The following is a 13,108-nucleotide window of genomic DNA, read 5'->3' as shown; positions in this document are numbered from 1 at the left end:
TCAGCTTGACAGTAGATTTGCTGCGCTACTAAAATTACCTAACCAAGAAATGTCGCACATATTGGCTTCATGAAAGCTATGGGCTTACGGGAACCGGTGCAGCACTGATCCACTTAGTATTTGTACGCGTTGTTGGCTGCAGGAAAAGAAAACATCATCCCTGAGGTCCTTCCCATAGTTTTCCCACAATGTATACGAGATACAGCCGCTTGTTCACGCACACGTTGTATCTCTATGATGCAAATATAATTATATCCGCGCAATACTTCTGCAAACGCAAGTGCGATAATTTATGGCCCACGTTTCCTGCTCGTCTACGCCTGATCCCTCCTGCTGCATTTCGCCTCCCGTTCTTGGAGTCTACAGGACGTGCCTCCTCGGAACCCTCTGATACCCTGAGCTTCAGTTGCTCGCGACGCTGGGTCTTATCACCTTGGCGAATTCGGGGCTGTACTTTGGGTTCAGGCTTCTTGCCATCGCCCTTCACTTCTTCCTTCGCGACGTCGGGGATGGGCCTAAGCAGGCTTAACGTTCGGATTACTCGGCGCACTGATCGGGAGGAGGAGACAGTGTGACAACCACTCGGCACTGATGTCCGAGGAGTGCCTGCATCGATCGTGCATTCCGAGCGGTGTGTGTTCCCCGCCAGGCGCCTCGCGAAATCGCCGCTCTAATTAGGATTAGTCGCCTGTCGCCAGTAAAGTATGCGGGGTCGGTCCCCTACGTCGGAATAGTCCAACTTATTGAAACAGTAATGCGGCCAACGCAGAGTTGCCACGCTGCGTAGAGAAGACGAAATGATGAGGGTGATGACGTTGATGACCTTAAAGCCGATTTTACGTGTGTTGGATGTGAATAAAATTAGGAATCCATAATTTTTATGAAGAAACTAGAGCGAGTAAAACGTACGACGATTCAGTTAACAATCATTCTAAGAGAACACAATAAAAGAAATATATATATATATATATATATATATATATATATATATATATATATATATATATATATATATATATATATATATATATATATATATATATATATATATATATATATATATTTCAAAAGCCATCTCATAGATAAGTCCACCTGTCGAAACGTTGGCTCCTGCATTCACCTTGTTCACGTTTTGCTTATCATCTCATAACAGGTTGCGCACTGCAGTATTAGTATCCCATTAATACCACGCATGATTTTCAGGGCGCTATGCCTATGAACGAAGAAGCACTTGAAACGTTGGAGTTCCTCTCCCGCAGCTTGTGCTGTGAAGTCCGGTTACAAAAGGGTGAGCATGCGAGAAAAATCCAAATGAATCGTGCTCATCCTATTGTCAATCCAGCATTGCTGTGCCGCCTTAGTGTCACTTACCTACTTGCTCACTATGCTACTGGTACCGCGGCGGTGCAGTACAGCCTTAGAAAGGCTACACTGCATTGTAGTTAATATCAGAAATATCTGCAGCTTGCCAACACCAAACATGCTTGTTCGTTTCCGTGTTCAGCGCCCGTGTTTGCGCCTAAGGCCACTCACTCGTTTGTACGACATCTTCTATGAGGCTGCTGAATGGTATGATCTCCCTTGCGACCCAAACGAATCATATCGGCGCCCCGCAAAAAGTGGTCACGACAAATCCCCGTACTGCTTGCCGATATCGATTTACCTGAACGTTTGGTACTCGCTATTTCTTGTGTCTGACATGCTCGCTAAGTATAGGGAAGAGAGCCTAAGTTGAAGAGTTGAAGATAGTTACTTTGCGCGCACGATGCGCGACAATCTTGCGCATTTACGCCTATTTTAATCCGTTGTTTGCGTGACACAAACGTGAGAAAGATTCCTGGCACTATTTTGAGTGTTTGTTTATTTGTGTTTGTTTGCTTGCTTGCTTACTTACATGTATGCCAACAATCGGTGTACTCTGTCCCCATCGCAGACCCCTTTCAAGATAGGGCCCGCCTGGCCTTGCGCGACCGCGTCATATGCTGCTGCCGCCGGAGTAGAACGCCCCTCCTCCCCTCCCCCCCATCCCTCCTCTGTCCCGGGAACCTAGGAGCGATGGAAGAAGGCGCGCTTCCTTCCCGCTTTCTTCATTTGCGCGCGCGAGGTTTAGCGACCATCATCGGCTACACCTCGCACTCTTCCACTCGCACATGCAGCATACGGCGCGCGGCGACGATTTTATCGCCCTTTGACTTGATAAGAAACGTCACGGCGACGACAACGGCGACAGAAGAAATGCACGTGGAGAGTCCATATAATTGTTATCACAATAAAGAGAAACAGAAACTGGAAAGACATCGCATCACTGAGCCAAAATACACAGCCGCATTTTAAGTTCCCTTTCTCTCTCTCAAAAAAAAAGAAAACACAATGGCGCCCTAAATTGTCCTGTAAAGAGAAACACACAAGCATTCTACGCTTCCGAGGCACCTGTAAATGGCTTTAGCGTGCTTCTCGTTTTCGCAGGGCAGCTAGTCTTTAAATTCAGTGCTAGTTCTTTGCCGTCAGCTAGCTTGGAACCCCGCGGCATCCTATCTCCGCAGAGCTCAGTAGCGGTGACGGTTTTTGCTGAGGATTCAAGGCAGAGTTCTTCCTTGTCATTGTCTCTTCAATTTCCTTGAATTGCTTCATGTGTTTATTTTGTTCAGTCGTGCTTTAAGATATTAATGTATTGTAAACGAAAGCGGGAATCGAAACTAGAGATTATCCTGATCCTCCCCTGCTGGTTTTTGTTCTTTAGGTTGGCTTCTTCAATGTACAGTAAAGCCGTGCAGTGAGAGCACGCTCTACAGGAGAGACGGAAATGTAATCTCGGATAGCAAGCAGTGTGGCCTTCTTTCCCTCAGTTATATTTGTCGCTTCTGTATGGTATCCTTGTTGCTGTGTTTCTTTTGCCATGGGCTCCGATTCTGTTTTCCACACCTCTTTCCATGTTCCAAACTCCAGAATAAGCCTTGGCTCCATCGCTCCCTAAACAAAATTTATTCAGGTATTCATTACACACCTGTAATTCACGACATTTTGGCCATGCAAGCTTTGTACAGGCGAACCACGTAGAGCCATTAGCATTTCAGAAAAGCAGATATGAAGATACTTAGAAAATAAAGCACAGTCGTATGTCCAATCATAGTATTTTTTACTAGAAATAACTGAAGTTATATGCAAGTCTCATAAAAGCGCCCCAGGGTAGGATAACAAATACGGCTAGATTATCACGTTAGCTTATTAACGCTTCCCATCAAGAATAAATACTACAGGAGATGAATAAACCTGAGATACATTAACAATGGTCCTGACTGTATAAACTAAACGATGCCCTAAAAGCATTCAAAGTTCGGAATATCGTTTAGTCACAGGCAGCCTTTCTCAGCTTCTTTCTGGAGGTACGTCGGGCTTTGCTATCCTGCTGTGTACAATTCAAACCTCTACTTCACCGTACGCATGAAATTTTGCTTTATACTGAATCAATATATCGACACTGAAAACCATCATGTTGTAACATGTCACACTAACAAAAAGCCCGCTCAGCTGCTAGAGAGGTGCGGACACTGCTGGAGCTGCAAGTATCGTGAGAAAGTTAGAGTGTTAGGATCATTTAATTTTCCTGCGGAAAGTACAACGAGAATAAACAGGGTGACATGGAAACAGAAGGGGAAAACAAATTCATCCTGTTTCCTTCACTGCACTTGTTAATTGTTGTTCCGCTCTGATTTATTACAACCTGCAAGCATAGTAGTTTATCATGTCTAAGCGCTCGCCACATTTTCTTATACAAAAGGGAACTGTGCATATTTTTTCTTTTGTTGGCGCGCTCTCTGTTCGCAGTATTTAGGCACCGTATATGTTGTTTGCGTATAATGTACGGACGTGTACATTGCATATCTAAGAAGATAGCTGAACAACAAAGAGAGGTCGCGCAACATTTTTTCACTTTATTTCTTTCTTGAGCAGGCAGTTACTGTCGTAGTAGTGCTGAAGTAACATTGCAGTTGCTGCTGAGGTTAACGCGAGCCAGATTATGTATGGAATTTGACATGGAACTAGTCTGCCATGGGGAAGCTTCTGACGAAAGTCGTGATCTTAGGTAGTTCACTAGTGTGTTCATATATCACAAGCGTTTAACGTATCTGCCATTCACCACATAAGCGTACCGTTTTGTGACGTCACTACTCTCGTTTAACACGATGAAAGCACATACGTAAGATAAAGCACTTATCGCTTATTCTTTTTACCAGAAGACGCCTGTTGAATAGGATGCTTCTGCTAATGGCGGTCCCCTACGACTTAATCGAATTGTACTTACGACAGCTTCTAAGCAACGTCTGCTACTGATGTGGAAATAAAACAATATTGGTTCCGGAATATATTGTTATAAAGGTACACCCCCAAGGCATGGAAAAGAGGTATAAAATGGAATCTTGTTACTTGAAACGAATAGGAGTTCCTCCTCCTAATCTAAACCCTTTAGCTTTTTCAAATTTGTTTATGCTGAATTTTAACCATATCCATGTTGCCTACCACCCATGCCCATCTGTTACTGGTGGATGCGTTCGAAGACCGCTCGTGGTCTGGCCTCTGAGCTCGCCGGCGTGGCACCGACGATCACTGAGCCCGAGTGCTCGCACGAAGTGCCCCTAGGCTGCGGTGCAGTCGAGAGCGTCTATGTAGGAAAAGTGTTTTACACTCAGGCAAAAACGATAGAGAGAAAGAGAAAGAGCGATTCCTCCTGATTCCGGAGTCAGAGCCGTGCCATGAAGCCCGCGTCACGGCATCACTCTCCCCGGCAATGGCCCAGCCAACAAAGCAGCACAACCTGGACGGAGAAAGCGGAGGAGCTGACAGGCCTTGCTCCGCGCGCCCTTTTCGGATGACACTCGAGCGCTCGCTCGACAGGCTGAGAAACGAGGTGCCGACTGTGCTGGGTGGATACGACGGCGGCAAGCGGAAGTAGTTATGTGCGTGGGCGACAAACCGACAACGAGAGGCACAGTTGCCCTTAGGCTCGCCGGGATTTATCTCCGAGACGCCGGCGAAGTACCGCGGGTGACTGTCCATGTGAAGTAACCGGAAAAAATGCAAGGATACAGCTGCGTACAAAGGTGGAAATCAGGTGACGCGTACAAATGTTCTTGTGGTTTACGCTCTAGGACCACAGATCCTGAATGCGTAAATTATCATTTTCTTTTATTTTTCCTTTGTTTCTTTCTCTCTTTCACCTATCGCATGCCTTTGTCCGTTTCCCAGTACAGGGTAGTCAACCGGAGATAATCTCTGGTTAACCTCCCTGTCTTTCCTTTGCCTCTCTCTCTCTCTCTCTCTCTCTCTCTCTCTCTATATATATATATATATATATATATATATATATATATATATATATATATATATATATATATATATATATATATATATATATATACATGCTGCGCAAATGATCGCTACCGTTTGCATTGACACTATCAGCGTTCACATAAGTGTGCAAATTTTGGCTCACTTCGACAATTGCAATGCTGAATCTGCTCTGTGGTCAGCGGCTCGTCCAAGAGAACAGGCTTAAGCGACACACACTCCCCTGAATGAAACCATTACTCGCATTATCTTTGATGTGTTAAAGGTCATTGTGCCTTTATAGAATCGAATATTGAATGGTAACAGCAAACTGTAAGGAGGGGTGTCAGTAATTGTAGAAGATTAAAGCAAGTATTGCAGCAATACAAAATGACAGCGACATTATGAGGAGGCACTACTGCAACTTACCGCAATGTAAGAACACTGCCTGTGAGCATGGAATGATGCATGTGTCAAACTATTGTGCCTTCGAAAAGCGGGTACACTTTTCTATCGTAAGGTGGTGATGCGGCTTCTTTTTCCCAACAAACATGTTTATGGTGGTTTACTCTGTGAAAAACTTATTTGTATGGCCTGCAATCTAATCTGTTCTACTTTATTTTACAGGTGCCTGCTCCTCAGAGGGACCTGTTTTTCAAGTGTTGCGCGTTTCCTGAACGCTTATCACAAAAAGCTGCAACGATATCTTTTAGGTCTGTACTATGCACTACCGCTGATAGTTTGGTCCTATGACGGGACAGTTTAGTGCGAATATGAGCGGGCAGTGAAATTTGAAACGCGAATAAGAAACACCTAAGGAGTATATCTATTACGTATTACTTCATGCAGGTACGACATGTAATCACTCTGAAGCCAGTTTCTATGCATAGACCAGCCAGCAAATGTACCTTTTGGAGTCAGAATTAAGCTGCTGCTAATAATGCAGCTGAAACTGGATGCGCAACATCGCATTAGAGCCGTTTTGAAATGGTTAGCGTTTGAGCGTATGGTAAGCCAATACAATGCAATATCGGAAGATTTCAAGAAGAGCAGAATACGCGCCGCGTAACCTCTGCTGTTTGAGCCAATCCGCGTTGATTCTGTGCATACAGTTAAGCTGTAAGGAGTCGTGGCGAAAGAGCAAATGAGACGCATGAAACAACAGCTACTGCGCGAACCACGTGTGACGTGATCTTTGTTTATTTGACCTCATGATGACACTACTAAATCTTGCGTAACGCACGAGCTCGCGTTCGAAATACCAACGCTGAAACAGCGTTGCTTCATAACGCGAGACCTGACTCTGGTATGCCTACATACTTAAGACGGCATACTACAGATACTGCAGACGCTTATATTATAGTGGCGTTCGTTGCCGTTTTGGTAGCTATTACGATCGCACATTCTCATAATAGCCTCATTTGCCGTCACCAAGCAGCGTAAGGTGATGGAAAACGACCCAATATCCTTCGCAACCATCATAAATGACTGCACAGATGCAAAGAAAATAAATAAAACACGACTTCGAGTCCACTCTTTCACCGTTCATAAGAGAGGTAACAGTAAAAAATGGCTGTGGCTTAGCTAAGGTTAAGCCCAGGATGCGAAGCATACTAGCCTTTATTTTAGTTGTTGAACCACTGTTTAGCCTAGTGGACTGCTGTTGCTTGGCTATATTTGGTTCGGCTAGAGGAAGAAACAAATCATGCAGGCGAGCGCATGAGCTGAGGCCCGGCTTTGTAGCTACGCGGCCGCAAGCGAGCGCACGAGATGAACCTCCACTTTTGCAGCTGGTATGACGTCATATGGTAGCTACGCGGCCGCGCGCGGCGCAGCAAGAAAGAGCGTGGTTGTGCGGCTAGTATGCTTCGCATAAGAAACAAACCAACACCACATCGATTGGGCGCGGCCCGAGAAGCACATTCACATGAGGCGCCTTCTGCGCAAAGCTTGACCTGGCTATCACTTCGAATGCTTACGTTACGTTCTCGCTCTTGTACGAACTACCAACGCTAAAAAATGCGTTGCTTCATGCGTTGCTGGCACGCCTAATTTCTAAGAAAAACAGACTACAGATACTGGAGACGCTAATATTACAGAGGCTTAACCGAAGGCTGCTTCGTCTTTCGGCCAAGCTTCCAATGCTTTTTTGGCTCGATTGAGAACAATGCAAACCTAACGCTTTTCCTTTTTTTTTTGCAGGCATCCGAAGTTACGGTGTGGGCCAAACTAGCGTCACGTGACGTGCGCAATCGACGTCTTGTACTGCGTGAGCGGCGTTGCACAAGAAGCTAACGAAGATCGAGACTGCGTCGGGACCACGCGTGCGTATCTACCGACGAGTACAGTGGCTGGAAGACTTCTGAAGGTACACGACCGAGGCTACTATCTCGCGTCATGACTTCGTCAGCTCCCAAAACATTTTCTTTCGAGGGTCCTTGTGCCGGACCAAAGCTGCGCATCTACCAGCTCCTGATTAACGGCGTCGTGACGTCGGTAGTTCCTGCAACCGGTCGACAAAATAAAAGCTTCTCACTCAGATGCAGTCGCAGAATATACGTATTTCTTTTTGGTTATGGGCCCACTGGGACTGAGACCCACAATACACAGAACTTTTAATCAACGAGGCCCCGCTCAGGAATAAAATTTGCCCAAATTTCATCTCAGAGGTGATCGTCAAACTCACCGACGCTCTGACCTATGTCTGATAGTCGAATCGCGAATGGATTCGCTGACCTATGGTCCTCGCTGCATTTTACATGTAGCTGGGTTGATTGGTAAACGCAGTTTGATTAATTTGATTTATTGATGCATGGGGCTTAAGGTGCCAAAGGTTACACTTCTGCTTGTGACTCTTGACGTTGATTTCGATGCGTGCTAATATTGTATAACTGTGTTGCACGTTGCTATTCGTCATGTAATTACTATTGCCCCCCTTACACAATGACCTTCAATGGGCATGTAATGTAAATAAATAAATAAATAAATAAATAAATAAATAAATAAATAAATAAATAAATAAATAAATAAATAAATAAATAAATAAATAAATAAATAAACAAACAAACAAACAAACAAACAAACAAACAAACAAATAAATAAATAAATAAATAAATAAGTAAAGTAAATTGGGTTGGTACCACATTTTGGTGAGATGTCTATCCTTACCACCCCTCTCAAGTGGAACCAACGTTTCTACCCACAGTATGAACGCTGCCTTTTCTGTGTATGACTTTCATTGTGCCCTCTAGTCTCTGACTATGCGCAACTAATGAATGTTTTATCGGGTTGAATCCTAGTGTAATCAATACAATAAAAGAAAAAAAAACCGACAGTGGCTGAATCGGTTAGCGTGGTGGTTTCGCAGCCCAGGAAGCAATTTTTATTTCCACGCGGCTTGAGTATTTTCGTACGATAACACCGACGCTAACAACAGTGAGGCTATACGAGCTTCGCTTGAAAAAAAGCGAATGTTTAGTTTTAAAGGCAGAACAGGCGAATCATTGGCCTGGTTTGCGGGGCTTCGACACACGTTATTCTTCTGGTAGGTACTCATATTTATGACGATAATGGTCATCAGGCTATTTGTTTTCACTGAAAAATGAAGGCCCATTCCAAGCGACTCGAACTACTACTGACTTACATTGTATTCATAATTATGAGGATTATATTATAGCGTTTGTCTGTTTGTTCAGTCTGCTTTTTGCATTCATTTACGACAAAGTGCATAGCATAGTTTGCCTTCCTCAAATATTTGCAGTGGAATTCTGCGTAGCCAATGTTTGTCTTCAAATACGTACCTAAATATAATAGGAAAATGGTTTGAAAATTGTAGTGTCATTCGAAATGACATTGGTCGCGTCACTGATAAGAGGCATTTACTGCTTACTTCTTACAGTTTGCCACTACACAACCATTTTGCGTTGAAATGAACAGGCTTCTGAACAACTTGGGTATAGGGTATCCTCGGAGACATGCGATACATTTTTTTCCAGAATGGACACGCGCAGAGCGCAAAGAACACGCACTCGCAAATTATGTTCACATTTGTGCTAATATCTGAATAAGTTACGCCAAGATGACTCGCATTCCTGACACGCAAAGAGGCGCTTCAGCGCAACGGTGGCCAGAGCGGTCCGCTTTACCCATGCCAGCACCATCCGCACAGAAGCAGGTATGGGAATGAGATAAAACGAGCTGCGAGCAACGTTGTCCGAATGCACCATTCTTACGAAGAACGTCCAGGAGAGTCCCAGAAAAAAGAAAAGCTGGAACAGAAGATGAGCGTTAGCGAGATGACAGAAACAAAACGGTAAGACAACAACGTTTAGTCGATACGAACCGCGTCGTCGCTGTTTATATAAGTAGCCAGCAACAAGGTGACAAACTCTCCTTCGGCCACGCTCCATGCGTGGGCTTCCAGACCGCCGCTCCGCATCGCCAGTCACTATGCGGAGAGCTTGCACCCATTATAGAGTAATGGAATTTGTGTTCACTTAGCAATGGCCGTCATCTCCCTTCTTTTCCTTTTCGCCTAGCCGGATGTGTTCTTTCTTCGAAGAAAGAAAGCGAGCCGTTGGAGGAGCTCCGACAACGCTGGGCCCTTCCGTACGCCTGGTTGCAGTCAAGATAACCGCGTTTGTGGTCCCTGACTTTCCGCCGTCTTTGTCGTTTCCACAATAACGTGCTGACACATCCTTTCTTTCTTTCTTTCTTTCTTTCTTTCTTTCTTTCTTTCTTTCTTTCTTTCTTTCTTTCTTTCTTTCTTTCTTTCTTTCTTTCTTTCTTTCTTTCTTTCTTTCTTTCTTTCTTTCTTTCTTTCTTTCTTTCTTTCTTTCTTTCTTTCTTTCTTTCTCTCTTTCTTTCTTTCTTCTTTTTTCTTTCCTTCTTTCTTTCTTTCTTTCTTTCTCGCTGACACATTCTTTCTTTCTTTCTTCCTTTCTTTCTTTCTTTTTTTCGTTCCCTAAAGACCCCACAGAGGGGTATTACATCCTTTGTTTGCACAGGTTACAAAAGACTTAGGAAATGGAGTAGCATATAAGAGAGGCTGCTCCTGACGTTTCGGACAGTAAGGAAAGTTTACGTCGACGATCGAAGCCTAGTAAACGTGTGACAGCGCACATAGTTAGGTGCGTCTAGTGTTCTGCGCTGATCAATATGACCGATAAAATCTATAGGGGACTGGCGGTGCTTCTTGACACCTGAGGAAAGCTTAACTTAAATCCAGTTAGCGGCAGCTTATAACTTACCGTAACTTTAACAATTAAATTTCTCAAACTTTCGACCCGAAGAAAATAGCGGCGCAATGGCCACAGCAATCCACTTTAAATGGAAGCACCGAACTTTTAATAAGGCGATATAGGTGAAACCCTTTATCAAGAGACGGTAATATGGCTGACAGTACTCATTAGGCTGAGATATACACTTTAAAGTTTAGTTTACAGATGAGAGATTAGTTTAAACTTAAAAGATAACTTTAGAAACTTTTACCCTGTGATTCAGCTGCAATAGGCAGTAAGTACTAAATGCAATTCTCCTTTAACCTTGTAAGGCGCTGCACTCTTCCTCTAAGTCCTGTGTGCGTTTAATTGAGCCTTTATACTTCGTATAAATTTTGTATTCCTATTTTTAGTAAACTCAAGACAGTTACGAATAAGTGCGTTAACTGGTTTTCCAGTAACTCTGCAAAGCTGTGTTCAGTTGTGTTCTTAGGAAGCTTTTTTATTCTGTCTTACTACAGGGAAGTTGGAGTCTGTCATCCGCGCAACTGACATCCTGCCTTCGCGTTCACAACGCTTAGCGCATTTTCTGCTTAAATAACTTTAGTTGTGTGCAAAGTGATGCGCACAAAGGCAACAAGACAGCTGGCTGCGAAGCACAGATGTTAAGCAAGATTCTCAGTAAATTAACGAGACATTCGGGGAAAACTTTGTCTGGGGATGTATTCAGAACTTTCCTTCACAGCGCTCTTGAAGAGACCGCAACGAGTTTGTTGAAGACGTGATGAAAAAGTAGAAATAAAGAAATTGACTCACCGTCCCGGCCCTACGAAAGTGGATATCCGGCGAAGCCGTTGAAAAACACCACTGCAACTGGCGAGGATGGTATGCAATGCTTCATTGCTTTAGAGTAATGGTAGTAATGGTAATGATATGCGTAATGGTAATTTTAAGAGCACCCCGCCGCCCATAGAGGCACTGCGACAACACTGAGTTGCTAGGCTGGTTATTTTACGTACGAAAACCTAGAGCCGACGCTCCAACGTCAACGGCAGATTGCGCAACGGTAGTCTTTACCGCGAAACGTACGCGCGCAGTGCTTTATGCTTCGCATTCCTAGCAGAAGCGCCTTATCATCAATTATGTGGTTTGCGTGCTTGTTTTGTGTTAGTTCTTTATTCAAAGGAATGCCGTTTTGTATGTTGTATGCGTGATTCCAAAGAGTTTAGGCACTGTTCGCTTCGCTTTGCTGACTGCTTGAAGTCTCTCTCTTACAGAGGGTACAAGCCACTGTTCCTGGCCCTGCACTGCTGCCGGGATGGACCCACATTTTTGCTGAGGGATGCGGACATGAAAAATGCCGACCAGTGGGAGGCTAAGAGCTTCACTGTCAAACAGAGTAACTAATAATCGCTGTTTCAAGTAGGGACTGGTCTGTGGCCTAAGAGGGGTCAATGTTTGGCTGGCGGTGAGTGTAATATTAAATTGAACCAACTTCCTTTATTTGACATTATTGGGCATTATGTCAGGAGAGCAGATGAAAATACTGAAGTAATGCGGCATGGCCTGGGTCTGTGCTGTTCGATATGGTATTCATTATCGAGCACATATGGAAATACACGTAGAAGCCACTGAAACTGAATACGACGACACTGCGAAATTGTTCGCACGATACTTGTAAAACCTTGATGCTGCAAATAATAATAAAGAAATGTTCCCACAAACCAAGCACCGCGAAGCGGTAAGGGTAGCCTACACATAAGCAATTTAACACAATGAAACAGCGATAGCCCTAATGTCCTTATATGCAGAACGCTAAAGTTTCGAAATATTCAGACGAGCTCGCGATGAAGAACTATTTGAACACTAAGTCATGTGGCAATTTTTGCAATGCATACGTTCAGTATATATCCCAAAACAGCAATTTCTGGTGTTGGTCACAGGCGAAAGTGACCACAACAAAGTCGTTTCTGTAAAGAAAAAAAAATAGGAGAGAGAGAGAGAGAGAGAGAGAGGGAGAGAGAGAGGGGGATTCTTGCATAAAACCAGCATTGAAATGCTATCATATGGAGAAACATACCCAAAACGATCAACGCAAGATATTACCAAGAATTATGCGCACGCATTCATGCCCAGCAAATCTCTTAGGATAAGACATCTTACACGCATTTTGACACCAATGGGTCAACAAAATTTCACAGTATTACATTTAACAGTGAAGCGTCGAATTTTTCCACGTTATCGTGCATTATGACAGCACTTGGCAGTTTGCTCCAGGCAACCACAGTTTTAACAGTAATACTTTTCTTTAAATATTCCAGTTCGTATTTTAAATGTGTGATGCACTTGACGTATACTGTACGTGGCCTTGGTGTATCCGGTGCTTATATTAGAAATATTTAAATGTTCCCTTTGGTATAGCCGCGGGATATCTTTAAAAAAAAACTTAAGAATAAGCTATCACCCGGCATCATCTTATGAACAGTCTGAATTCTGGACTTCCTCTCAAGATCTCATATCGAGAGTTTTCTACGGTAAGAGTTAAAATTAACCCAAGTGCCCTA

Source organism: Dermacentor albipictus, chromosome 6 (genome assembly GCF_038994185.2).
Source record: "Dermacentor albipictus isolate Rhodes 1998 colony chromosome 6, USDA_Dalb.pri_finalv2, whole genome shotgun sequence".
NCBI classification, from domain to species: Eukaryota; Metazoa; Arthropoda; class Arachnida; order Ixodida; family Ixodidae; genus Dermacentor; species Dermacentor albipictus.
This window is presented reverse-complemented; position numbering follows the sequence as displayed.